Source organism: Prunus mume, linkage group LG1, assembly GCF_029339155.1.
Source record: "Prunus mume cultivar Tortuosa linkage group LG1, ASM2933915v1, whole genome shotgun sequence".
In the NCBI taxonomy this organism is placed as follows: domain Eukaryota; kingdom Viridiplantae; phylum Streptophyta; class Magnoliopsida; order Rosales; family Rosaceae; genus Prunus; species Prunus mume.
This window is the reverse complement of record NC_142698.1, coordinates 4203079-4228748: the sequence shown is the minus strand read 5'-3', so window position 1 is coordinate 4228748 and position 25670 is coordinate 4203079. Positions and strand designations below refer to the sequence as shown.

Sequence of the window (25670 nt, the reverse complement as noted above, 5' to 3'; positions counted from 1 at the left end):
CATGATAAGAGATATTGTCTTCAAACCCATAACTTTGATAGAAGAGGGGGATATTCCAAATATAGAACCTACATGTGAGTGTTCACTAGGACTAATAAAATTCATTCAAAACCATATTTGCATCAGAGACAAACAAACTCACTGTAGGATCCAAGAATATCTTGTCCAGGACTTGTGGCAACTACATGGAGGATAATAAGTAATTGAATCACTTGGGAAATATAGCTCAATATGAAAGGAACAGAGTTCTAACAACTTATAGAAATAGACTTTTAACTATTGCCCAATCTTTTTGCCAAGATGTTATTTTGAAGGCCTATAATGTATTCTGCTTGCATTAGTAGCATGTTAGGAGTATTCATTGCCATTATTTTAGAAACCTCACTTCGACATTGAATTGGAACTTCTTTACCCCTAATAGCAAATTGCTCTTGCTCTGCGGCATACATCAATTGGAATTGCTCATCTTGTCTGCACACATGTTCTAGTTTTTGTTTTCTTAATTGTTGGATTTCCATTTGAACATCTATTGCAGACTCTGAATTGCCATCTATTGGATTTTTACCCTTTCCCTAGCTTGCCAATTTCTTTGCAGCCTTTTCACCTTCTAATCTTTCTATACATGTAGATTCTTGATTATCTTCCCCAAAATTTGTAACACCCCCGACCCAATTTAATCGTTCTATTCAATTTATTTCTATTTGTGAATTTACAATTTTTCCCTTTGGGGATTTGAGTCGTACCATTGCATAGAGCTCGCTCTTCGTAGATAGGTAGTAGGCTCAAATTGGAGTTTTCAAGAAGAAGTTGTGGTCAACAGAAGTGTAGTGGCACAATCGTAATTTTTGCTAAGTTAGATTTTAAATAAGCTGGAACAGTTCTTCTCTCTCTCTCTCTCTCTTCCAAGCGATACTCAACTTCAGGTGGCGTATTTTCCGCCGTCACATTAAATTCGACGATTCTTGTTGCAACAGAATCGTCTCTTCCTCCTTTACGCATCCATACCCATTTCCACCTTCAAAACTCCAAGATTGGTCACGAGTTTGAATTGTAAATCAATGAAATTCGATTTCATCATCGGAACTGTTTGTGCGATTTTCAGAGATTCCGGCGGCCAAAATTGTCGAACCAGGTAATCTTGCTTTGCGTACTCCAGAGGAAGAGCCCTCTCAAGGTTGACCAACGTGGACCTATTGTGAATGGACATTTGTTTTTTAGTGTACTTCGTTTTTCAAATATGGAATTGCTTGCATAAATGTGTTTTGATTCATAATTGATTTAATTTGGGTTAATGAGGATATGAGATTTCTAAGGGTTATTATTTTTTATTATTTAAATATATGGATTTGGGTTTCGGACTATGGTGATTTGGATTGGATGACATTGGGTTTGTTTATGATGGTACATTGTTGTTTTAATTGTGGAAGATAGTAGTTTATGGGAATTGCATGTGGAAACAAGTTTTGTTTATTATTTGAATTATTTTGGGTCTTGATGGGATTATGAGATTTTCTTATAGCATTATGCTTTTGAGACTTTGATATTTATATTTGTATAAATATTTGGGTATTGAGTTATGGACGCTATTATTGTCCAGATGCCTATGTATATGGGATTGGGTACATTGGAATATTGAGAATTTGGGAATTTGGTTTGGGTTGTGAGTTTTTGCGAAATTGAATTAAGGGAGGGTATATTATATATATATATATGGGTTTATGAAGGTAGATTTCAGATTTTGGCGATGGGTTATACAACATTATATGTACCTCCCCTTGGATGTTGGTTCTTTACCCACACGTCGAGTTGGATTTTCCGGTTTGTGGGCTCACTTGAATATTGATTACTGTTACTTTACCCACACGTGGTGTTTGATTTTTCGATGTGTGGGCTCCTTTAGATACTGATTACTAGTTACTTTACCACATGTAGCGTCGGATTTTCTTGTGTGTGGTAAAGAATCCGAGCACATTTAATATTGGTTACTTTACCCACATGTGGCGTTGGATTTTCTGGCATGTGGGCTCACTTGAATACTGGTTACTATTACTTTACCACAGGTAGCGTTGGATTTTCTGGCATGTGGGCTCACTTGAATACTGGTTACTATTACTTTACCACAGGTGGCGTTGGATTTTCTGGCGTGTGGTAAAGATCCTGGCACCTTTGGTCGGGTGTGCCATAGGCCTTGACGGGCAGTCTGGCCACGTAGGATATAGTTTGGTTTGGCCACACATGGTGTTGGATTTTTTGGTGTTTGTGCTGTAGAGCGGTAGTCCCCTGGTTGGACAGCTTATCCCTAGACGCAGGATAGAAAGTTGAAACACTGCGGGCTAGTCAAACGATCCCCGTGTTGGATTGTTTTCCCAGTACAAGTTTTGGTGTAGTGGTTATATATATATATATATATTTCATTCTTATTTATTTGTGAGGATCCTTCCTCGCTTGTTGTGCTTACGAGCATGTGTCTTGGAAGAGAGTGGTCTGAGAAAGGGAAAAAGGTCTAGTTTAAGTTTGTGTTATATGCTATATTATGGGAGTATGGGATACTTTGGTTTTAAAGAATGGAATGTCAAGCATATAAATTTGATTCTATATAATCAAATATGTATGTGGGTATATCTGTAGACTTGTTTCCAAGTTAAGTTTATTGAGCATATGCATTGAGACGGCTCTGCACAGGAATGAGCTTTTGCAATGAAGTTTGGAATTAAGACTGAATATTTGGGAATTGCTAAGCATATTGCATTTTTGGCAAGGGTATAGTTTTCATAATAAGGATTTTGGTTTTGATGTTTATATTTCATATTAAGGACTAAATGTTGGAGCCTATGATGTTTTCAAGAAAGTGAGGAAGTATTAAAGATTTGGTTTTCATTATGGTATGCTCAGCTACAAATTAATTGAATTTAAAATAATTGCGAATATCGGTTGGTAAATATGTACTTATACAAAAAAACTTTGTAGTATAGTTTTTTGACAATATTTTATAAAACAGAGGGGGTTATTTATATTGAATATCAATTATGTTTAACGTTTGTTTTTTGTCCACTCACATTTTCTATTTTGCACCCCCTAGGTCCTAGATTACAAGGTCAAGACCACCATGTTGAGGCATCACGGCTGTCCGCTGTCCGCTATTGTAGGAATTTTCCCTTACTTTTCTCTACTTTTTTTTTTCCTCAGGTTGTAAACTAATTCCTTAGTTGATTTGTTTACTCATTCGACTTCGGGTAGAGGGCGTTAATCCCATTCGAATAGTTTATCTATGGTGTGCGCTTTAGCATTGTGTGTGCTGGCTGTTGGGCCTATTTACTTTGTTGTTTTTGATAGGTGGAAAAATTTGGGAAAAGTCCGGGGAGATTCTACCGAAATTTTGGCAGTAGTCGACTTGTTTGTCCCTTTAAATTGGGGTTAAAGAAATTTTTTAGTAAAAGGGTCTGTCATAGGTTAGTTGTCGGACGGGAAGCTGGGTTCATCACGAATTTCGAAGGGGAATCTAAGGCAGGTCTGTCAAAACTGACTGCTTATGGAATGCAAGGAGAAGAAGATACAACGCTTGCCTTTTTATTTGTCTTGGGTTTTTTCTTGCAAGTTTCAGTAATCTATCTAGGTTGATCCTTCAGTAGATACTAATAATGCTCATACGCAATGCAGATCCCATGAGTTGTTGATACATTTCTTTTGCTCGCAAGATCTGAACAGTATTTTAATAATCAATCAACCAGTTTGTAAAAACACAAATCATGAAACAGTTTGTAAATTAGTAATTTTGGCAGGAATATTACCCTGTCTTGTTAACTCACACCACTATGAGACCTACCTTCAATCTTGGCCATGTATTCACAGAATTGGAAAGTGCATTCAGAAGTATCCCGTACTCATGAATTCTATTCTAGTAGGTAGAGCTCTTTTGCTCATTGCCATGCACTCTATCTAAACTAACATTGAGCTATGCAGACACAAGAAGCATATCTTCTTCAACAACAAAATTCTTAGCTCTTTGTTGTTTCTTGGTGGTTGATCCATTTAGAATAGTCACTTGAGGCACTTCATTGTCACCTTCATTTTGAGTAGTAGGCATGTAACCAAATGTTAAAAATGGATCATTGGGGTCCACCTTTCGATTGAGGATGTTGGCATAATATGCATTATCTACATAATCTATCCATATATATAGCCACATGGCATTAAGCCTATCAGATTGAGCAGTAGAGTGGGGAGAAATAGAACCACAATTCATAAAAAATAAAAAATTGCAGAGAAGCATAAGATCTTAACAAAAACTAATGAGAAGCTCTGTGAAGCCACACATATAACAGTTTGCAGGCATAACAAACCCTAAAAATGCATTAATCTCAACCTTGCCTAACTTGAATTTGTTGTAGATATTCAAATACTTTGTAAATCATATCAATTTTGAAATTACCTCTAGGATGACTAAAAAAACCTAAACGGGCGGTGAATAGGCTAATTCGAGATTATTAACAATAAATAAAAATAGACTCTCAAAGCATAATTGATATGGTTTATCAATCTTGAAATGTGTAGAGTTTAAAGTAAATGAACACATAGATATTTATTTTACATGGTACAACTTTGGGGAAAATCCACGGGACTCCTTAGTCCAAAACAAATCCAATATAGAATGAAGATTACAAGAAGTACTCACACACTTATCCTAGATGCAATCTAGATAAAGTTTACCAACTTCTTGGTAACTCAACTTTTGTCACGGGATGATTCAACACTCCTTATGTTGAATGCAATACTGATCACGATTGCTTCAAGCTCGCAGGAAGATGAACGCCACAACGGTCCTAGTGCCCTCAACTGAAGATGAAAGGATTTAATAAATCACCAAGTAAATAAGGAACTATTGATGACTTATTTGAAAAATATGCATAGTAGATTTTTCTTAAAAATTCAACATGCTCAAAAACAATATGTCGAAAGCTGTGTCTTCTCAAAAGAGAGTCACACTTCTTTTATTTAAAGCTCACTCTCCTAGTCAGACCGAGACCAAAGAGTCCACAAGCACTCTACAATTATGACTCTAAAATTTAATCCAACACGGACTCTAACGAAAGACGTCAAAAATGGAGACCAAATACTATTCAATTATGGATATTAGTTTTGATTCAATATGGACTCTAAGTGATGACACCAAACAGTCACTTTTATGAAGAAATTATTATCACCTAAAACAAGCTAATTAGGAGATGAGCACAGTGCATGTCATTATGGGAAACACTAATATTTTAACTTAAATCACAATGACATTTAAAATAACTTCAACTAGGAATCCTATTGTGAATGCATGATGACAAGACCTGCCCCAATTCCTCAGAATCCGTGATGGATCCTTTGGTTTTTCCGACATCCAACTAATGTCGGCCCACTTGCTAACATCCTAGCCTCTCTCCTGAAATTTCGGCAAAGTCTCCCCTGAAAAATGGACTTAACCAAAATTTTCAACCTGTTAAAATGTAGTTCAAAATTCCCAAACCTCAACAAGCACAATCGTAAGTAGTTGTAAAGACTCGATCCACAATCATTCATCAATCCAAAACAGGTTTTCGCCCCTGTCACAACCACAAACCAAATTAAAGTCCAATAATATGGTTTATCTTGCGGTTGCACCTGGGTGAGACCTCAAGCTACCTACGTACCCTTATTGAGGGATCAAGCCACACGTAGCTCTTCGATCAATAATGATGAATCAGGTAACATACAATTATTTTCAGTAATATCAACAAGTTAATTTTAGGATCATCTTTTCCTTCTTAATAAAATCACAATATGCAGTCTAATTCTTTAAACATTACTCCTTCTTCCCGATATAATATAATAATCCATTTTCCTCTGCCTGTTACTTTACTACATGCCGGAGAGTTCAACGCCACGTGTAATAAAGTAACAGTATTCAATATATCTGGATCCTTTACCACACGCCAGAATAATCCAATGCCACGTGTGGTAAAGTAACCAGTATTCAAGTGAGCTCACACGCTAGAAAATCCAATGCCACCACTATGCCAAATTTCACTTTCCGCAACACTACATAGGCATCAACACAAATATTTAGGGGGAGAAATGAAATACTGATGTTGTTAGTATATTAGGCATCGGTTTTATAAATAATAAGACTAAAAGTATATAAAGGCATCAGCACAAATATTTGGTTTTTACTACCGATGCCATTGATTATACTTAGCATCTATGATAGATATATACTGATGCGTAAAATTGTTGGGTGAAAAATAAATTTAAGCGCCAAGTTAGCTCCGATGCCAAAAGCCTACAGTTGACCGCTACAGTGATTTTTCCTAAAAATTTCAGTCCCTTGTGAATATTTCAGATTCCCCCCTTCTCACCAAAAAATTTCCTCTCTCAATACCTATAGACGACAGTGAGCTACCATCTTCTCACCATCAAACTCCCTCTATTCTTTCTCGCGATACCCTCATTCACCCTAAACCTTCTCTCGCTATACCCACAATCACCGTCACTCTGTCATCACTCTGTCATCCCATCACAGACAGTCACTCGCTACCTCCTCTTCGCTTTGAGATATGTGCTCGTCGGTCGTCTCCTTCCTTCCTCTCGACGCTTCTTCTTTAACTAGGGTTCGTAACTCCGATCCTTTACCGGTACATGCTTGCTTTTACGATTCTGATACTGTCGTTTTGTACACTTTATGCTACATTTTAAGCTAATTTTACCGTAGTTTTTCTGTTTGTCGATCTAATCCCGTATTTGCGTTTTTCTGTGTGTGGAATTTCTGCTACTTTCTGGGATCAATTTTTCTAGATGTTGAGAGCTAGCCTTGTTCTTTGTTATGGCTCTGAGATTACTCATGTTCTCTGTGTTGTGAATCACTTTCTATTTTCTAAATTTTAGTAAAGTTAAAGTTATAATTTGGCAGATCTATACACAGCATTTTTTGATTTGGGTAATTTGTTATGCATATAATTTTTAAGTTTAGGCTTTGATTATTCTTCATCTGAGTTCTATTATTTTTCATAGATGTTGCATGTTGCAATTTGAAGCTTATTTTTCAGTTTGTTAAGGGTTGTGGTTTTTTGGCATTGTTTACTAAAAATGGGTGCCTTCTTTTAGAGACTGGGTAAGGGCACCACAATAACCTTCAACAACTCATTTGGAGGTCAGTTAAAGTCCAAATTTTGCATTCCCTTCGGAGCTCACGTAGCTGCCTTTCGTGGAGTCTCTTATCTCTGCCTATACTGAATCTTGATAACTATAAGTAAGACAAAACATCTTCCTCTTCAATCTTGTTTCCCACTATTTGAGTTCTGAGTTTCGTATGCTTCCATTTATGCTTTTATTATTTCTATTTGGATACCATTTTGTTTAAAACTATTTGAATACTCTGGTTTGGTCTTTGAGAGTTAGTAAAAAAAACTTTGGTTCTTTGTTGGCAACTGTGGGAAATATTGTGATGCATCACAATAGTATAGTTTTCAAAGATTTTGAGCCCATTATTCTATTTTAGGTTCAGCCACCAATATTAAAAGCCAAAATTCAAGCTCTAAAATAAATTATTTAGTACAAATCCAAGGTAACCAACTTACCTTATTAGATTATGCCTGTTTTAGCCAATTAATCATTACTTTCGAATCAGATTAACTTTATAATTAAAAAAACACTTAAGAGTAGCCCCTAATTCTATTGTAGCCTACCATCCAAACCCACCAAAAGGTGACACATTCGCTATTCCTTTTCCTTCCTATGTGCATGCCTTTTTCTTGATTTAGAGGCATTAAATATAAGGTTAGAAACTATGAATATCCATAGCAGCACCATGTGGTATGTAATTCATGTAACATCATTGCAATTGAGCTGAATTGCATGCAATTGGCTGCTAACCTCTTTGTTTTGAATATAAACTAGTGTTTCCTCTAACTTAATTGTGTATTGGTAAAAATGATAGGTTAAGCAATTATGGAAACATCTTGGATGCTTGCCGATAGGAGAAGTAAAGAGTATGAAGAGGGAGTTGAAGAATTTCTAAGGATAGCATTAGCAAATGCTATTGATCATGGACGTATTCTTTGTCCATGCCAGAAATGTGGGAATACAAGAAACTTTACGATTAGAGTAATAAGATAGCATATGTATTTTAATGGTTTGGACCAAACATACAAGGATTGGATATGGCATGCCAAGCCTATTGAAATAAATGCTAGTGAAATTGTAAATCAAGAACCACAACCGGAATGTGATTTTTTTGGTGAAACGGTTGACATGTGCGAAGGTGCACAAGAACACTTCACTGAAAATCCAGAGGAATTTAAGAAGTTTGTGGAGGAAGCCGGGAAGCCTCTTTATCCTGGGTGTCATAAGCACACCAAGTTATCAGGATTGGTTAAGTTGTACAATCTTAAAGTAAGGGATGGCTGGCATGGCCGACAATTGTTTCACAGATATGATGATCGAAGTTGGTGATTTACTCCTGATCGGTCAAGAGCTACCCTTATGCATGAGGCAAAGAAGACGTTGAATGCATTGTTTCATGAGAAGATACATGCATGCTCTAATGATTGCATTTTGTATAGGAAGAAGTATCATGATTTGACAAGCTACCCTAAATGTGGCCTTTCAAGATGGAAGGTGACAAAGAAGAACGTAGTGAAGAAAGGGGTCCCGACAAAGGTTTTACAGTACTTTCCTCCTATCCCCAAGTTTAAATGTATGTTTAAGTCCTTGGAAACATCTAAAAGTTTAACTTGGCATAATGAAGCTCGAATAAAGGATGGTTGATTGCGTCATCCAGCTGGTTCTCCATCGTGGAAGATGATTGAATATAAGTGGCTAGGTTTTGGGAGTAAGCCAAGAAACCTTAGGTTAGATCTTTCTTCGTATGAAATCAATCCATATAGTTCACTTAGTAGTAGATATAATTGTTGGCCAGTGATTTTGGTGACATATAATCTTCCTCCAGAGTTGTGCATGAAGAGGAAGTTTATGATGTTAACATTGTTAATTTCTAGCCCTAAACAACCTGGCAATGATATAAACATCTACTTGGAACCATTAGTTGATGATTTAGCCTTACTATGGGATGGGGTGGAGGGAGTCTATGATGCTTTTCGGCAAGAGTCATTCACTTTGAGAGCTATCCTCTTCTGGACAATCAATAATTTTCCGGCATATGGTAACTTGTCTGGGTGCACTATGAAAGGGTATTATGCATGTCCAATATGTGGTGACAAGACATATACGAAAAGGTTGGAACATGGAAATAAAATGGCATTCACTGGGCATCGAAGATTCTTATCACGTTATCATCCTTACAGAAAACTAACTGAAGAATTTAATGGTAAAGAAGAACTTGACCCAACACCAATGCCTCTAACTAGGGAGCAAGTATGGAAAGAAGTCGAGTCCAGAAACTATGAGTGGGGGGAGATAACTGGAAAGCGGAAAGATGTAGGTTATACTAATTGTTACAAGAAAATATCAATTTTCTTTAATCTTCCTTGTTGGAAATCTCACTATGTTCGACATTGCCTCAATGTTATGCACATTGAGAAGAATGTATGTGAGAGTATTTTCGGTACATTGTTAAACATTCCCGGGAAAACAAAAGATGGTGTGGTAGCTCGTGAGGATCTTGTTAAATTGGAGGTAAGAATTGGTTTGGCACCACAAGTTGGGGAGAAGGGAACTTTTTTGCCTCCATCAATGTGTACATTGAATAAGTAGGAGAAAATTTCAATTTGCAAAGCATTGATGGGTATTAAAGTGCCCGGAGGCTACTCTTCAACCATAAGAAACGTTGTATGCATGAAAGAGTTGAAACTACTTGGTCTTAAGTCACATGATTGCCACGTACTAATGCAACAATTGCTACCCATGGTTATACGTGGTGTGTTGCCTAAACATGTTAGATATGCAATACCGAGATTTTGTTTCTTCTTCGATGATTTATGTAAGAAAGTGGTGGATGTACCTAACCTTGATAGGATACAATCGGGCCTTGTGGCAACATTGTGTTTGCTTGAGCAATTTTTTCCTCCATCTTTCTTTGATATAATGGTCCATCTAATTGTGCACCTTATTAAAGAGGTTTGTTTGTGTGGACCAGTTTTTTTAAAGATAGATGTACCCTTTTGAAAGATACATGAAGGTATTAAAGGGTTATGTACACAATCATGTGTATTCGGAGGGTTTCATTGCTAATCGCTTCCGTGTGGAAGAATCTATACAGTTTTGCTCAGAGTACATGGCTGATTTAAGTGCAATTGGGGTACCTATATCGTGGTTAGATCTAGCAAATACTAGCACTACTTTATCAAGCATTGTTATAGAACCAATGCGGCATGACAAATGGAAGCAAGCACATCGAGCTATCTTGGATAATATAATGGAAGTTGATCCTTACATAAAGTAAGTTATCTTTGAAAACAACTCTACTGTTTTTTTTTTTTTTTTTTGTTTGTTATTAAGTCAGCTTAATAACAAAATTATTATTTATGCATTGTAATGTTTTACAGTGAACATAAGCACCATTTGAAGGAGACTAATCCTAGGAAAGCAAAAGATGAAAAATGGATACAAGACATGCACAACCGAAGGTTTATTAGCTGGTTTCATCATAGGGTCAGTTGTGTTTATAGTACTAATTTGTGTTGAACATATTTAATTGATACGACAAACAAATTTATTCTATTTTATTATCCTAGGTGGGTGTCAATTATGCATGAATATGAATGTGATGACAGACACCGTAAAGTGGTTGGCTCCAGGACCTCAAAAAGGAGTTATGAAATATAACAGTTATGCCATAAATGGATATCGATACCATACCGAAGCACGAGACAATGAGCATGCTGTCCAAAATAGTAGGGTTTGCTCGGTACCAAGTACTATGCAAGTTTCGAGTGCAAAGGATAAAAATCCAATTGTTTCAAATATGAAATTTTATGGGGTTATTGAAAAAATATGGGAGCTTAATTATCATCAGTTTCAGGTGCCTTTCTTTAAGTGTGCATGGGTTGAGAATGAGAAAGGTATCAAATATGACGATGACACCAGGTTGACTATGGTAAACCTTAATAGGAGAGGTTATAGAAAGGATGAATTTGTTATGGCCACTCACGTGAGTCAAGTATTTTACATTGATGACCCTGAACACAATGCCTGGTCAATTGTGCTTCCAATGCCGAATAGAGTCTATGTTCATGGTGATGAGTTAGAAGATGATGTACTTGAACACCAATCATTTACCAATGGACTACCACTGGTTGAAGAATTTAAATATGAATTGGGTGAGGGAGATACGAAGTACATTCAAACAGATTGCGAGGGTATATGGGTCACTAATCGAAAAACAAGAGCATAGATGTTGGTTTATGTGTGTGGAATTCTAAAAGTACTGCTCCATTTTCTTATGAAAGAATTTTCTTTCTTGACATCATATTAGAATGCATTTATAATTTGAATTTTTTTTACTGTAAACTTGTGTCATTATAAATTTCCAGTTTGTAATTTGGTGTTATAATTTGTTTACATGAATTAATTGTTTCCATTACAATCTGTCTTAATATGTCTTGTTATCGGTTCATATATAATCTGTCCATATTGGTGCATATATACAATTCACTAATAATGTTTTGCTTTTGGGTGTTTAGGTTTGCCTTAATCAATCTTTCTATGGGTTCACCAAAGAAGATTCCGGTGAAACCCTCAAAAGAGAAATCGAAGAACCACTCGAATATACCCCAGTCAAATGAAGCTTCTTCATCAGAAACAACTATTACCACCATGAGTGAAGCTAAAAGAAAGCGTGGTCCAACAGAAATGCATAAAATTCAAAAGAAAAAAAGAAAGGGAAAAAGTTAGTAGTTGAGTTTAGCCCAAAAGGAGAACCAATGGGGAAGGTGGGCAAACAATATGCATCATACACAAGTGTAATGGCTCGAACCATAATCCTTATTCATATAAGCAGTTGACCAGCAGCAGATGACCATTTGAAGGAGAAAATCTGGACAAAATAACGGTAATTTTAATTTACATATATTGAATAACTCTTTTATACTTATTTTAATCATTTCTCATAAGATCAAGATTCCTTATTTATTTCATTCTTGGTGCAGTCCGTGTTTGAATTACTACCTGAAAGCAAACAACCTACATTGCAATCTGCTTCAACCAAATGGAGGCAATTCAAGAGTACATTAACAAGGGAGTACGTACTTCCACATAGAAATGACCTAGAAGCCTTGAAGGAGCCTCCTGAAATGTATGACTTCATTGAATTATCAGATTGGCAAAGTTCTATAATCTCTAGATTGAATGAAAATTGGCAGGTATGATCAGATTTGTAAATACCATCATATAACTGTAAATATGACACAAACTTTCATAGATTTGTAAATATGACATAAACTTGTTGTTTATAATGTAGGAAATCCATAAACTCCAAAAGGAGAGGCACAATAAATGTAAATATCATCATAGAACTGGCTATAAAGGATATATTGGAGTGGTAGAAGAATTAGTAAGTATATATATGGACAATCTGTATATAGTTGGGTCAGTAGGAGTAAATTGCTTTGTGCTAACTTTGGTTTATCTTGAATAGGTAGATAAGAAGATAGTGGCAAAGGATGAGGAAGTAGATTGAGCTCTTCTATGGAAGGTAGCACGTGAAGATAAGAATGGGAAGATTCTTGATGAGGAGGTAGCTGAATTGGTTGGAACAATTGTAAGTATATATGTAAAAAAAAATCAGTCAATTGTAAAACAAAATTATATCTTTCAAATATATATATGTGTGTGTGTGTGTGTGTGTGTATCTTTCTAAATTAGGAAAAATTGTTGAAGGAGAAAGAAGAAGGCCTTATAACCGTATCTGGTTATAATGATGTCTTAGCTATGGCATTGGGGACCCCTGAACATGGTGGAAGGGTGAGGGGTGTGGGAGGCTTTGTGAAGCCAAATGCGTTCTTCAACGTTCCTAGGAAAAAGAGGGAGTGTGTGTCAAAGGGAATGGTGAAAGAACGAGATGTTTTGCTGCAAGAGACAAAAAAGATGATGGAAGAACAATAGAAAAAGCACAAAGCTGTGCAAAAACTTCTTCAAAAGCAAATAGAGATGCTGAAGGTGGCGATTTCCGGTCAACCTTGTAATGTATCTAACTCACCCCATATTCCAAATATTTCTCACATGTCTGAGAAAGCATCAACAAACACACCATCAAAATTTACAGAAGTTGCTGCTGGTAAAGAAGTTTGTGAGGATGGTTGTGATGATGTGGTGGAGCAAACTAAAGTTGAGGCGAACAAGGTAATGTTTATTTGAATTTACTTTAATATTATGCACTTATTAATATTGCAGTATTAAGACTGAATATTTCTTGTTGAATTTCATTTAGTTTTATAATATGCATATGCTTAATTTAGTTTAAGGCTAAGGTATGCTTAATTGTTATTTTTTTTGTTTACATGTCTTTTATATGTGTATTAGGGTAAGGATTGCAAATTGGCTTTCGGCTCAAAGGACAATATTGTTGCAGGTGGCACAATTGTTGACATCAATGTGCCTCAACAATTGCTTCATAATGTTCCTTGAGGAAAGGAAAATATAAGAGTCTCTATTAATTATGCCATAAATGGAGCTTCTCCACTACCAATACCAGTGAAAGGAGTGTTGAATACTGTTGAGGATGCTATTGGATCTCAAGTAGCTTGGCCAGAGGATCTTATAGTTTTTATAGACGATGTAGTGGTAAGCAACCTTACTTTTGAACTTGTTTTATTTCATATTATCCCTAATATATACCAACCTTTTGGTATATGTGATAGGAGAAGAAAAAGAAAACTACAAAGGAAAAATTAGCAAAGTCATTGTTTCAGTCTATCCCGGAAACAGTACCAAAGTCTTGCAAGATTTTATATGGCTTTGCACAGAAACTGATGTCCCAAGGTCAGACTCTCGCTTCATATATTGATGAGGACATATTTGGGGTAGAAAAGATGATATATGTCCTAAAAAGAAGATGTTATCAGCTTCATTCAAATGAATGAAATAGGACAAGCTGTAACAACCGCTTACATTAGGTAATAGTCACTTGGTGTTTTATAATTTTACGTTTATATTTGGATATTAATCATGTATTTCAGTTTACTGACTCTATGATAATGGTTAACAACTATTTATTTAAGTTGGCAAAAGACCAAGAATGGGAACCAATGATTGCATTTATGGACCCAAGTCGTACCTTTCATTATCCGAAGTCACCGGATGAGGCAGGGAGGGTTCAATACATTGTGAAAGCTTTTAACCAAGCTAGTATTGATAGCATCTTTTTGATCCCATACAATCCTGGGTAAGTAAAGTGGTTTGTTTTTTAGAATATATATTTATGACAATTACTAATATATTTCCAATTAATATGTAGGGGTCATTAGATCCTTACAATCATTGACGAATAGAAAGACAATGTGTATATCATGGATCCTCATGGGGCTTGTCACCCTCATGAAGTGTGGAAACATATTGTAAATGCGTAAGTCGTTCTGTTTTAATTATTTCCTTAATATGTCAACTTTTTCATTTGTATTACAGCCTTAAATCTTCTGTTATTTTTGTGCTAAAGTGGAATTAAACAATTCAATGCTGAAAAGGGGAGAGGCCTGCATAGACCACCAACATGGATTATGCTTTCGGTATGTGTGTATTTGACAATCTAGTAAGATTAATTTTAGGGAACGTAAGTACTAAATGTTGAATGTGTTTTGTCCATAATGTAGGGTGCTCCCAAACAAGCTAATGGAAAGATGTGTGGTTATTGTGTGATGGGTACATAAAGGAAATTTGTGAAGATTATTGTGTGATTGGCATTTCGAACTAAGGTACTTGTACAAATTATATACAGCTTCATTTTTTTTGAGTCTGTTAAGGATTGGATGATTGGGTTCAATTGAAATACCAAATTTTTTTGATTCCTTTGTTTGATGTTGTTCCTTTCCGGCTCTGGCAATGTTTCCAGCTTCTTGCATCAAATTTTCCAAGATACTCCTTGTCTTTGTAGATGCAGCATTTACTACCAAAAGTCCTTAAGTGCTTGACATTTGGTTTCTTCCCTTTCCAAATTTCATGGGAAGTGCTCTTGTTATGTGGCCTGAAAAACACACGGTTAGATGTATAGCATGCAGTACTAATGGCTTTAGCCCAAAAAGATCTACCAATTTGGCACTCTTCAACAAGACACGAGCCATGTCAAAAAGGATTCTATTTCCTTTCAACTACCCCATTTTGTTGATGAGTGATTGGAGCATAAAATTCATGCTTTATTCCTTTTCCAGAACAAAAACAGAGAATGCTTGATTTTCAAATTTCGTTCCATGATCTGTCCTAAGTTTTGTGATGCAAGAATTAGTTTCATTCATGATTAGCTTGTATGAGACATAAAAGGAATGAAAGGCCTTTGTCTTATCATGGAAAAAAATGACCCAAGTAAAACGTGAGAAATCATCCACTAAGACAAGAATATATTTCTTTCCTCCTAAGCTAGCAACTTGAATTGGACCAACTAAATCCATGTGCATCACTTCAAAAGTTTTAGAAGTAGAGATTGAGTTTGTACCTTTGTGAGGGTTTTTGGTTTGCTTCCCCAGTTGGCACCCTTCACAAACCCCCTTATGTTTACCTCCAAGTTTAGGCAATCCTCCTACTGATTCACATTTGGACAATTTAATTAAGTCTTGATAGTTCATGTGTCCCAAACATCGATGCCATAAATCAAGATGGTCTTCACTTGTCCTAAAACAAACTTGAGAAACTTCATTAGTGAAAAAACAATAGCAATTGTGAGGTGATCTTTTTCCAATCATCAAATTTGATCCATCTTTATTATTGACAATGCATTGGGTTTTAGTAAAACTTACCTCACCTATTTCATCACAAAGTTCACTTACATTGATGAAATTTGCTTGAAGATTTTCAACTAGTAGGACATTGTCCAAGCTAGGTGTACCAGTTGTCATAATCTTTCCTTTGCCCAAAATCCTGGATTTTCTTCCATCTCCAAAGTGACCATTCCACTCACACATTCTGTAGAGATTTCTGAAAAACATGATTTGTCATCGGTCATGTGTCTTGAGCACCCACTGTCAAAATACCAAGATTTAGATTTAGACTCAAAAAGAGCAGTAAGAGCAACAAAACATTTCACATCTAAGATTTCAGGAGCATTAGTTTGATATGCATCACTTGAAAGTACCAGCAAGCAATTTTGATTTTCCTTTCTCCTCCACACTAGATTTGAACTTGATAAAGATAAGGAATAAGAGAGTTTTGACAACCTATTTACCTCTTTTACAAGATATGCAATCTTGTGTTGAATTCTTACCTGTCTCTCCTTAGTGGATTTTGGATGTACTAAAATATGTTGGTGCAGTTTGCATTTTGGTCAGATGTGCCAAAGAACTCCGCAAAAATGACACGTGGGTATAAATATCCAAGTTGTTGGACCACCAGTAGGAAGTGATGATCTGAAAACTTTGTGACGAATACAGTAGGAGATTTGTTGATTGAATCAAATCCCAGGCCACGTTTGTCTCCATCTCTTTGACTCATGCTAATCATTTTGTCAACCTTTCTACACCAATTGTCAAATCAATATTCCTCTTCTTTGAACTTTTAAGTTCAATTTCAAGGGCTTAATTGCCAGAAGTAAAAGAAACAATTAATTTATTTTGTTCAATGCACTTTTTCTGTAATGTTTCCAATTTCTCGTACCTATCTTTACCTACTATTTCAGGTTCAGCATCAGAGGATTGCAACATCCTGGTAGTCCTACTGTTTTCAATCTCCAGCACAACAACTCTTTTTGCAAGCTCTATATTATGTTTGTTGATTTTCTGAGAGACAGCCAACAGATCATCATACTTTTCCAACACATGGTCAATATTTGGTTCTTCATCATTCACATTGTTTTGATGTGCCTCATCCAAGCTGATTGTGGTGATTAACGCAATGGTATTTTCTTCACTTCCCGATTTTGAGTCACTGTCACTCCAGGTTACATTCAATGCTTTGGCTTTTCCATTTTGCTTGTTTTATGTGTTGGCACATTCAAAGGAAATATGTCTATACCCTTCACATTCAAAGCACTTGAATCTCTCTTTAGTTTTTTTCTTCTCAATGAACCTATGAGATTTTAAATTACCATTAGTATAATCACCATGCTTAATTTTTGAATTTATACCTGAGTGATTTCTCGAATCGTGACTATTGGAATTTTGATTTTTGAAAAACTTCTTGAATTGTCTGAAAGACCAACAAATTCCTCTCCATTGAATTCTTCCGATTGGTGTTCACCATCTTCTTCATCAACCACTTTAAGAGCAATGCTTTTACTCTTTTTAGGAGCTAGGTGCTTCATCTCGTAGGTTTGAAGTGACCCTATGAGTTCAAGAACTTTCAAAGTTTTCAAGTCATGAATCTCTTCAATGGTTGTGATCGTTAGTTGAAAATGTTGCGGCAAGGACCTTAAAATCTTTTTCACCATCCTATCTTCTGGAATTTTTTCACATAAACTTGAACGTGTATTCACAATGATGCAAAGTTTAGCATAAAATTTAGAAAAAATTTCATTCTCATCCATCATGATTGTCTCAAACTGTAAAGTGTGCATTTGAAGCTTGGCTCCCTTGGCAGTATCTGTTCATTCACAATTGACCTGCAAAATGTCTCAAGCTTCCTTAGAAGTATCACAACCAGATATATATTCAAATTTATCTGAAGAGACAGCAGTAAATATAGCATTTAACCTCTTCTGATCATTAGTGTTGTGTGTGACTTCTGTAGTGGTCCACTCCTCTCTGGTTTTGAGAACTATGGTTTCTTCATCTCCTTTTCCAATCTTCTTTGTGGGTTAAGAAAAACCATGAACCATTGTATTCCATGCACGTTCATCTAAGGACTAGAGAAATGACTTCGTTTTAGTCTTCCAAGTGCCATAGTTGTTGCCATCGAAATATGGTGGATGTACAATTGAGCACGATCCACCCTACGGTATGTCGGATCTTGCTGAGTATGTTCAACAACCTGCTCTGATGCCAATTGAAATTACCTATAGGATGACTAAAAATGCCGAGAGGGGGGATGAATAGGCTAATTCAAGATTATTAACAATAAATAAAAATAGACTTTCAAAGCAAAATTGATATGGTTATCAATCCTAAAATGTGCAGAGATTAAAGTAAAGGAACAAGCATATATTTATTTTACGTTGTAAAATCACACCTCTAGGGAAAATCCACGGGACTCCTTAGTCCAAAAGAAATCCACTATAGAATGAAAATTACAAGAAGTACTCACACATTTATCCTAGACGCAATCTAGATAAAGTTTACCGACTTCTTCGAAATTCAGTTTCTATCACGGGATAATCTTCAACAACCCTTATGTTGAATGCAATACTTGTCGCAATTGCCCCAAGCTCGCAATAGGATAAATGCCACAGCAGTCTTGGTGCCCTCAACCGTATGAGTCACCAACATGCATATGAATGCAAGATGAATGATGAAAGGATTTGATAAATCACCAAATAAACAAAGAACACTTGATGACTTATCTGAAAAATATGCACAACAGCTTTCCCTTAAAAACTCACTATGCTAAAAAACAATATGTCGAAAGTTGTGTCTTCTCAAAAGAGGGGCACACTTCTTTTATTCAAAACTCACTCTCCTAGTCAAACCAAGACCAAAGAGTCCACAAGCAGTCTACAATTATGACCCTCAAATTTAATCCAACATGGACTCTAATGAAAGACATCAAAACATGGTGACCAAATACAATTCAATTTGGATATTAGTTTCGATTCAATATGGACTCTAAGTGATGACACCAAACAACCACTTTTATGAAGAAACAATTATCACCTAATTTAATTAGGAGATGAGCATGGTGCATGTCACTATAGTAAACACTTTTAACTTAAATCACAATGGCATTGAAAATAACTTCATCTTGGAATCCTATTATGAATGCATGATTTACCTGAAATCAAGTTTCTCATATCGGTCAAGTCATGCTTCGAAAGTATGGGATTGAATGCGGTGCGCCAAAATGTCCAGTATCACACACTGATTCCCAACCTATGCTAGAGTCCAGAAAATGCTAATACAATTTTCATACTAACAAATTTCAAACACTTCCAAGCAGAAACTCAAAAACCCATATACAAATTTCAAACAAATTCGTAAATAAAGAGGGAATTTTCAAAACTCACCTAGAAACACCACTCATAGTTCAAAGAGAGGAGAGAAACAGAGAAACATAGTGAGAGATAGCTGACATAGAGATGACGATGGAGACTTTGAAGTTTTCAATTTGAATTTTTTTATTGTTGCAAGGAGATGGCAAGCCTTGAATTCTCTCTCCTCCTTGCTAGATGCAGGGAGCCAAAATTGTGTTCTCCAAAATGGGGAGCGAAGTAACGACCCTGTTGGCGTTGCACTTTTCCTTCTTTTTCGCCAAAATATATAGAAGATAGGGTTAATGACCTAAATGGTACCCCAACTATTGCTCCAGTATCATTTTGGTCTACCAACTAAAATTTTCATTTCAAACATCCTTAAACTTTTTATTTTGTACCAAGATAGTCCATTTGTGACAGATTCCATCACTTCTGATCACACGATGGCCACGTGACTGAGTTTTGAAAGGTATATGCGACTTTTTGAGAAGCCCTATCGTTCATAACCAAACTACCTCCAAAATACCTCCACTTTTATAGAAGCCCTCTCATTTCCTGCGATTACCATATACTGAAAGGGATTCTAATGCTAGTTGCTGAATTGGTCGATGCAGTAGTAGTGTGCGAGTCACCGAATTGGTGAAGTTAGTGTGTAATTTCAGTGTTAGTTTTGGAGTTTGAATTTGGGAGTTTGGGTTGGGGTTTGATATTAGGGATTTTGGAGATTTTGGGAAATTCACTAGTTGCTGATAATGGAGTTCGAATTCCGTTCAGGTGGAAAGACTCCTAAATACGGTAAGGGCTTCTATAATGCATTTTATGTTGTTTTTGTTTGAAAATGGATGAAATGGATGAGTTGTCCTTGTTTGGAACTGTGGTTTCTTGATAAAGATTCCTTTTTCTGTGTTTGTGTTTGACTTTTTGGTTGTTTTATGTTTAAAGTAAGGGTAAAGGAATCGTTTTCTTGTATATGGATTTGGATTTTGCTACATTGACTCCAAAGTGTAAGCTTTATGTCTGTGGTCCCTTGGTTGTGGTTCCTGTATGTTGAATATAGTCTGTGGTCCCTTGGTTGTCTGCTTCACACCCAACTCAGTAATTTTTGCCCTTATTGTCTTTAGCATTAACAACAAAACTATGACTTTAGAATAACTAATTGTTGTTTCAATTTTGCAACTACCAATGGAATGTGCACTCTAAAATTACATCATGGGGGCTGGTTTGAAAATTGGGTTTATAAGAAGGGCAAGGTCTGTTATTTGGACAATATTATAAAGGATTTTCTGTCCTTGTTAGATTTACTAAAAATTGGGAGAGGTCTTGGGTATGATGTTGACATTTCTCAAGTTGAGCAACGTTTGGAAATTAGGTGTAAAAATGTTGAGAGTGGACTAGAGCTTGTTACATCAAATGCTACAGTGGTTGAAATGGTTGGTCACATACCATCCAATAAGGTTATTGTGTTATACTATAGTGAGATTCAAGACTATGAGTATGATGTAGATGCAAAGAATTGTGATGGGGATGTGACTAAGAATTACCAAGTGAAAGAGGTGGCTTATATTGAAGTTGGAGATGAGGAGACTTTTGAGAATGTTGGGACAAAAGTGGCAAGTGAAGATGCGGTCAAAGAGGTACCAAATGAAGATGTAAGGGAAAAATTACCAAATGAAGATATAGGGGCACATGTGGTGCTGACACATCAAAATTTGACACTGGAAGTGAGACTGAAGATGAGGATAACGGTAGAAAAAAGAAAAATCTGCCAAAGTTTAAGCAGTATAGAAGAGATGTGGATTTGAAAAATCCTGAGTTTAGATTGGGAATGAAGTTTGCGAACAAAAAACTACTAATAGAAGCTATCAAGGAGCATGCAATTATACATGTTAGGGAACTGAAATTGATAAAAAAATAATAATAAAAAACGACAACAAACAAGTTCAGGCTAAATGTGTGAAAGGGTATTCTTTCCGGGTATATGGATCAAAGATTAATACAGAGGAAGGGACATTTGTAATAAAAACTTTGAGCCTAGAATATCAGTGTGGAAGAGTGGACAAGCTTAGGCATACCACATCAAAATGGCTTTGTGACAGATATGCAAACAAGCTGAAGTGCAACTCAGAGTTTGATATGAAATCGTTTCAAGAAGATGTGTTGGAAGATTACAAAATAAATGTCACAAAAATTCAAGTTTATAGGGCAAAGAGGCTAGCCAAAGATTTAAATGAAGGTACTTTCAAAGAACAATATGCTAGGTTGGGGGATTATGTAGAACAATTGAAAAATACAAACAGGGATAGTACAATGAAGAATAAAACTCAAATTGTGAAGGGTGAGATAGTGTTTCAAAGGATATATGTGTGCTTGGCTGCCTGTAAGAAGGGATTTTTAGAAGGTTGCAGACCTGTTATTGGTGTTGATGGCTACAATTAGAAAGGCCCTTATCCTGGACAGATCTTGACGGCTATTGGGGTGGATGAGAACAATAGTTATTTCCCAGTAGCTTATGCAGTAGTTGATATTGAGAGTAAAGACTCTTGGATTTGGTTTTTCAATCTTGTTATTGAAGATTTAGGGATACAAATGAAAAAGCTTGGGTAGTGATTAGTGACAAACAAAAGGGACTTGTATCTGCCATTAAGACAGTACTTCCAACTGCAGAGCATAGGATGTGAGTGAGACACATGTACAGTAACTTTAGGCCATCAGATATTTGTCTTGCTCTGAAACATATATTATGGGCTGCAGCAAGAGCTACAACTGTGCCTTGGTGGGAGGCATAAATGGAGAAGATGAAAAATGAGGATGAGGAAGCTTGGAAGTGGTTGAAGAAGAGACCTGTAAAAAATTGAAGCAGATCACATTTTAAATGTGATCTTTTGTTGAATATTTTATGTGAAAGTTTCAATGCAGCCATACTAGATGCAAGGGATAAGACAATTTTGAGTTGCTTGGAGAGGATAAGGGTGTATGTGATGCTTAGGATGGCTAGTAGGGGGTCTGCATGTAAGAATTGGAGATACTTTGTCGGGCCTAGGATCTTCAAGATAATTGAGAAGAACAAGCTATGTTCATCACAATGCATTCCTAGATTGGTTGGTAAGAAATTGTATCAAGTGAGCCATATTTATGGTGAAGAATTTGTTGTAGACCTTCAAGCAAAGACATGCTCTTGTAGGAGGTGGAATTTATGAGGAATACCATGTCCCCATGTAATCTCAACAATATTTCAAAGATGTGAAAACCCAATTGCTTATGTGGATGATTGTTATAAGCTCAAGACTTATATGAAGGCTTATGAACCAGTGATTCACCCCATCCCTTCAATGGACCAATGAAGTAAAAGTGGTCTTCCTCCAATTAAACCTCCACTTTATAACCAACAACCGGGTAGGCCTAAAAGAGTTAGGATAAAGGAGCCAGGTGAGGTTGAAGTACCAGCCCCATCCCACCAAACCCTAGTCCTCCAAATTATATTGCCCCACCAGCCAAGCTTAAAAGGGTTTTCATTGAAATAAGATGTCGTGGATGCAGTCAAAAAGGCCATAATAGAGCAACATGTGACAGACAAAACAATCAAACCCAACAAGTATGACTGTTAGACACCTTGTTTAGTTCTATGTTATGGCTCACTTACATTAATAATTTTGTTATATATTTGTAGGTTAATGCATCTTCAACCCAAATGGAGCAAGGTTCTTCTTCACAACCAGTACAACCTTCTTCACAACCAGGATCTAACACAGTAAGAGGGAGAGCCATAAGTAGAGGAAGAGGCATAAGTAGACGGAGAGACGTAAGTGAAGGAATAGGAAATGTTGCTCAAGCTCCTGCTTACCCAAATTCACAACAAAGTGTAAGCTTTGGTTGCTCTTGTGGTTTTAAATTGCAAAAGTCATTAGGTAACTGAAATCATTAATTTTTTTTTTAGATAGCAAGAGGTAATGGAGAAGGAGCATAGGCATAAGTAGAGGAAGAGGCAATGTTGCTCAAGCCCATGTTTACCCAAATTCACAAGTGTAAGCTTTATTTTCTCAACCATTCAATTTTTTATTGCTTATGTCATTGGAAAACAATAAAGCTTTATTTTCTCAACCATTCAATTTTTTATTGCTTATGTCATTGGAAAAAATAAAGATCAATAACTTTTTCAGGTGACAAGAGGTAATGGACAAGGAGTCTTACCATCTTCAAAGCTAAGTGCAATTAGAGGAAGAGGCTTAGGAAGAGGCATAAGTGGAGGAAGAGGCTTACCATCTTCATGATTAACTGTAGGTTTTTGTCATTTGGTTCAATTCTTACTCATTTCACTAATTGCCAATTTTTCAACTATTATACACTTGACATTACTACATTGTTTAGGTGGCAAGAGGAAGGGGACAAGGAGGACCATCATATGTTGTGTATTTTGGGATATGTAATTTTCTGCCCAGAGGAATTTTGTGACAAAAGGGACTGATTCTAACTTTAGATTGTGTAATTGGTTTTGAGTTTGAAGGGCTAAAACTCTATAAATGCTTGCCTATTTTGGGTTAGGTACTTTTTTGGGCAGGAGAATTTTTTGTACTTTGTCTAATTGGTTTTGAGCTAGAACGGCTCAACCTGTGTAATTGGTTATCTATTTTGGGTTATGTACTTTTCTAGGCAGGTGCATTTTGTGTCCTTGGTCTAACTGGTCTTGAGTTTGAAGGGCTCAAACTCTGTAATTGGAATTGGAATGTTTATATGGATGTTCATTTTGTAAATTGCCTATGTGGTCAAGAATGGAATGGCTTTTAATTTGTTCTACTCAGTAGAATATTAAGTTATGTGCATCTCCCATATATTCAAATAACCTCAATTCAAGACAATTTGAGAACACTAATGCACATTCATTCTACAATTGAAATAGAAGTCTTCACCATTACATTCAAAGGAACAAACCCCATAACAATTAAAACTTCCCACTCATCACAAATGTTATAAACAAACCCCAAGACAAAGTCAAGGAAACCCACATTATCAATTGTCTTTGCCCATGACCCCATTTCAAAACCTTTTTTCCTGAACCGTTTCTTTCAATTTGTGCTGCAGTTCTTTCTTTTTTGCTTCCGCAGATCTCAATTGTTCTTCCTTTGCTCTACCTTCCTCCTCCATTGCTCTAAGTCTTCTAAGCAAACCAGGGACCACTTGTTTGCCTCTTGGACAAGTTTCATTACCCACCCACTCAAAAAAATGCATACCTCTTCTGCTATTCTGGCAAATCAAATCTTACCCAATTTCAGACCTCATCAAGCAATTACAATTGGAAAAGAACAACTTTTGCAACCCAAATAATAACTTACCCAATTTTTATCACAAGCATCGAACCTTCTTCCTGGATTCAAATCTGTGGTGCATCGGGTGCACCGGTACAGCCCATCACGTGAGGTTTTTTTAAAAACAAGGAAACCTGCTGACCTGGTCAACAGGTAAAAAATTTGACGCGCTGCTAATGTTATAATCTTTTCTGCAACTTCAAACTTCAAACTGATAATCTTTTCTTCAACTCCTCCTGCAAAAAGTTTCTTCCTCCTCTCTGCAACGTCTCTCTCTTCTTTGTCATCATTGTCAAAAACCCCCTATTCTAGGGTTTGGATTTTGGGGAAAATTTTAGGGTTAGTATTTTGAGTTGATAATAGGAATGGGAAATCAGTTTTTCCAGTCACTGCGTTGGCACTCCTCTCATCTACAATCGAGCCCTTCTGAAAGCATTTGGTAATAGTTCCTTGTGAAGGTAAGTCAACACTATATTTTATTTTATTGTTAATTGAAATTCTGTTGTGATGACTTGGGGCAAGAGGGGAAGTAGGTTTCTCACATTGATGAGATGAAGTGGGTTTCTCATTTTGAAAGTGTCGTGAGGTGAAGTAGGTATCTCACATTCATGGTTGTAATGTTCATGCAATTGCATATCTGTATATGCAATTACTAATCTCCTATATGCAAATCCAAGTCACTGAATGCAATTACAGTATCTAGTTTAGTTTTCAAATTATGCAAGTGAGGTGATTTCATGGTAGGTAGGTAGGTTTGACTGTGTTTTTGAATATTTTGTTATGGGGAGTAAAGTGTTCCGAAAGTGTAATGTTAGGATTGGTTAAGATTTGGATTGGGATTTGAAAAGAGTAAGAATCCCGGCCCAATAGAGAAATGCATGGGTGGGTTGTGTGCGTTATCTGTGCAATGTTATAATCAAGGGATGATGCACTTGCAAGTAGTGTCGTGCAATTGCATATCAGTATATGCAATTACTAAGCAACTGTGTGCAAATCCAGGTCCCCGTATTTTTATAATTAAGCAATGTGTGATGTTGTGGTGTTTACGGGGTTTAGGGGGTTTAGGGTGTATTAGGCTTTGGGTTAGTATTCAAAATCTCAGTGCTAGCGACAATTGCACGACAGTGTTTTCT

The 25670-nt window shown here is 36.3% G+C and overlaps 2 pseudogenes; one reads left to right on the top strand and one right to left on the bottom strand.

Moving 5' to 3' along the window:
• Positions 1-272: 272 nt before the first annotated feature.
• Positions 273-4186, bottom strand: LOC148920780 (uncharacterized; annotated as a pseudogene).
• Positions 4187-9543: 5357 nt separating this feature from the next.
• Positions 9544-10417, top strand: LOC148920779 (uncharacterized; annotated as a pseudogene).
• Positions 10418-25670: the final 15253 nt, after the last annotated feature.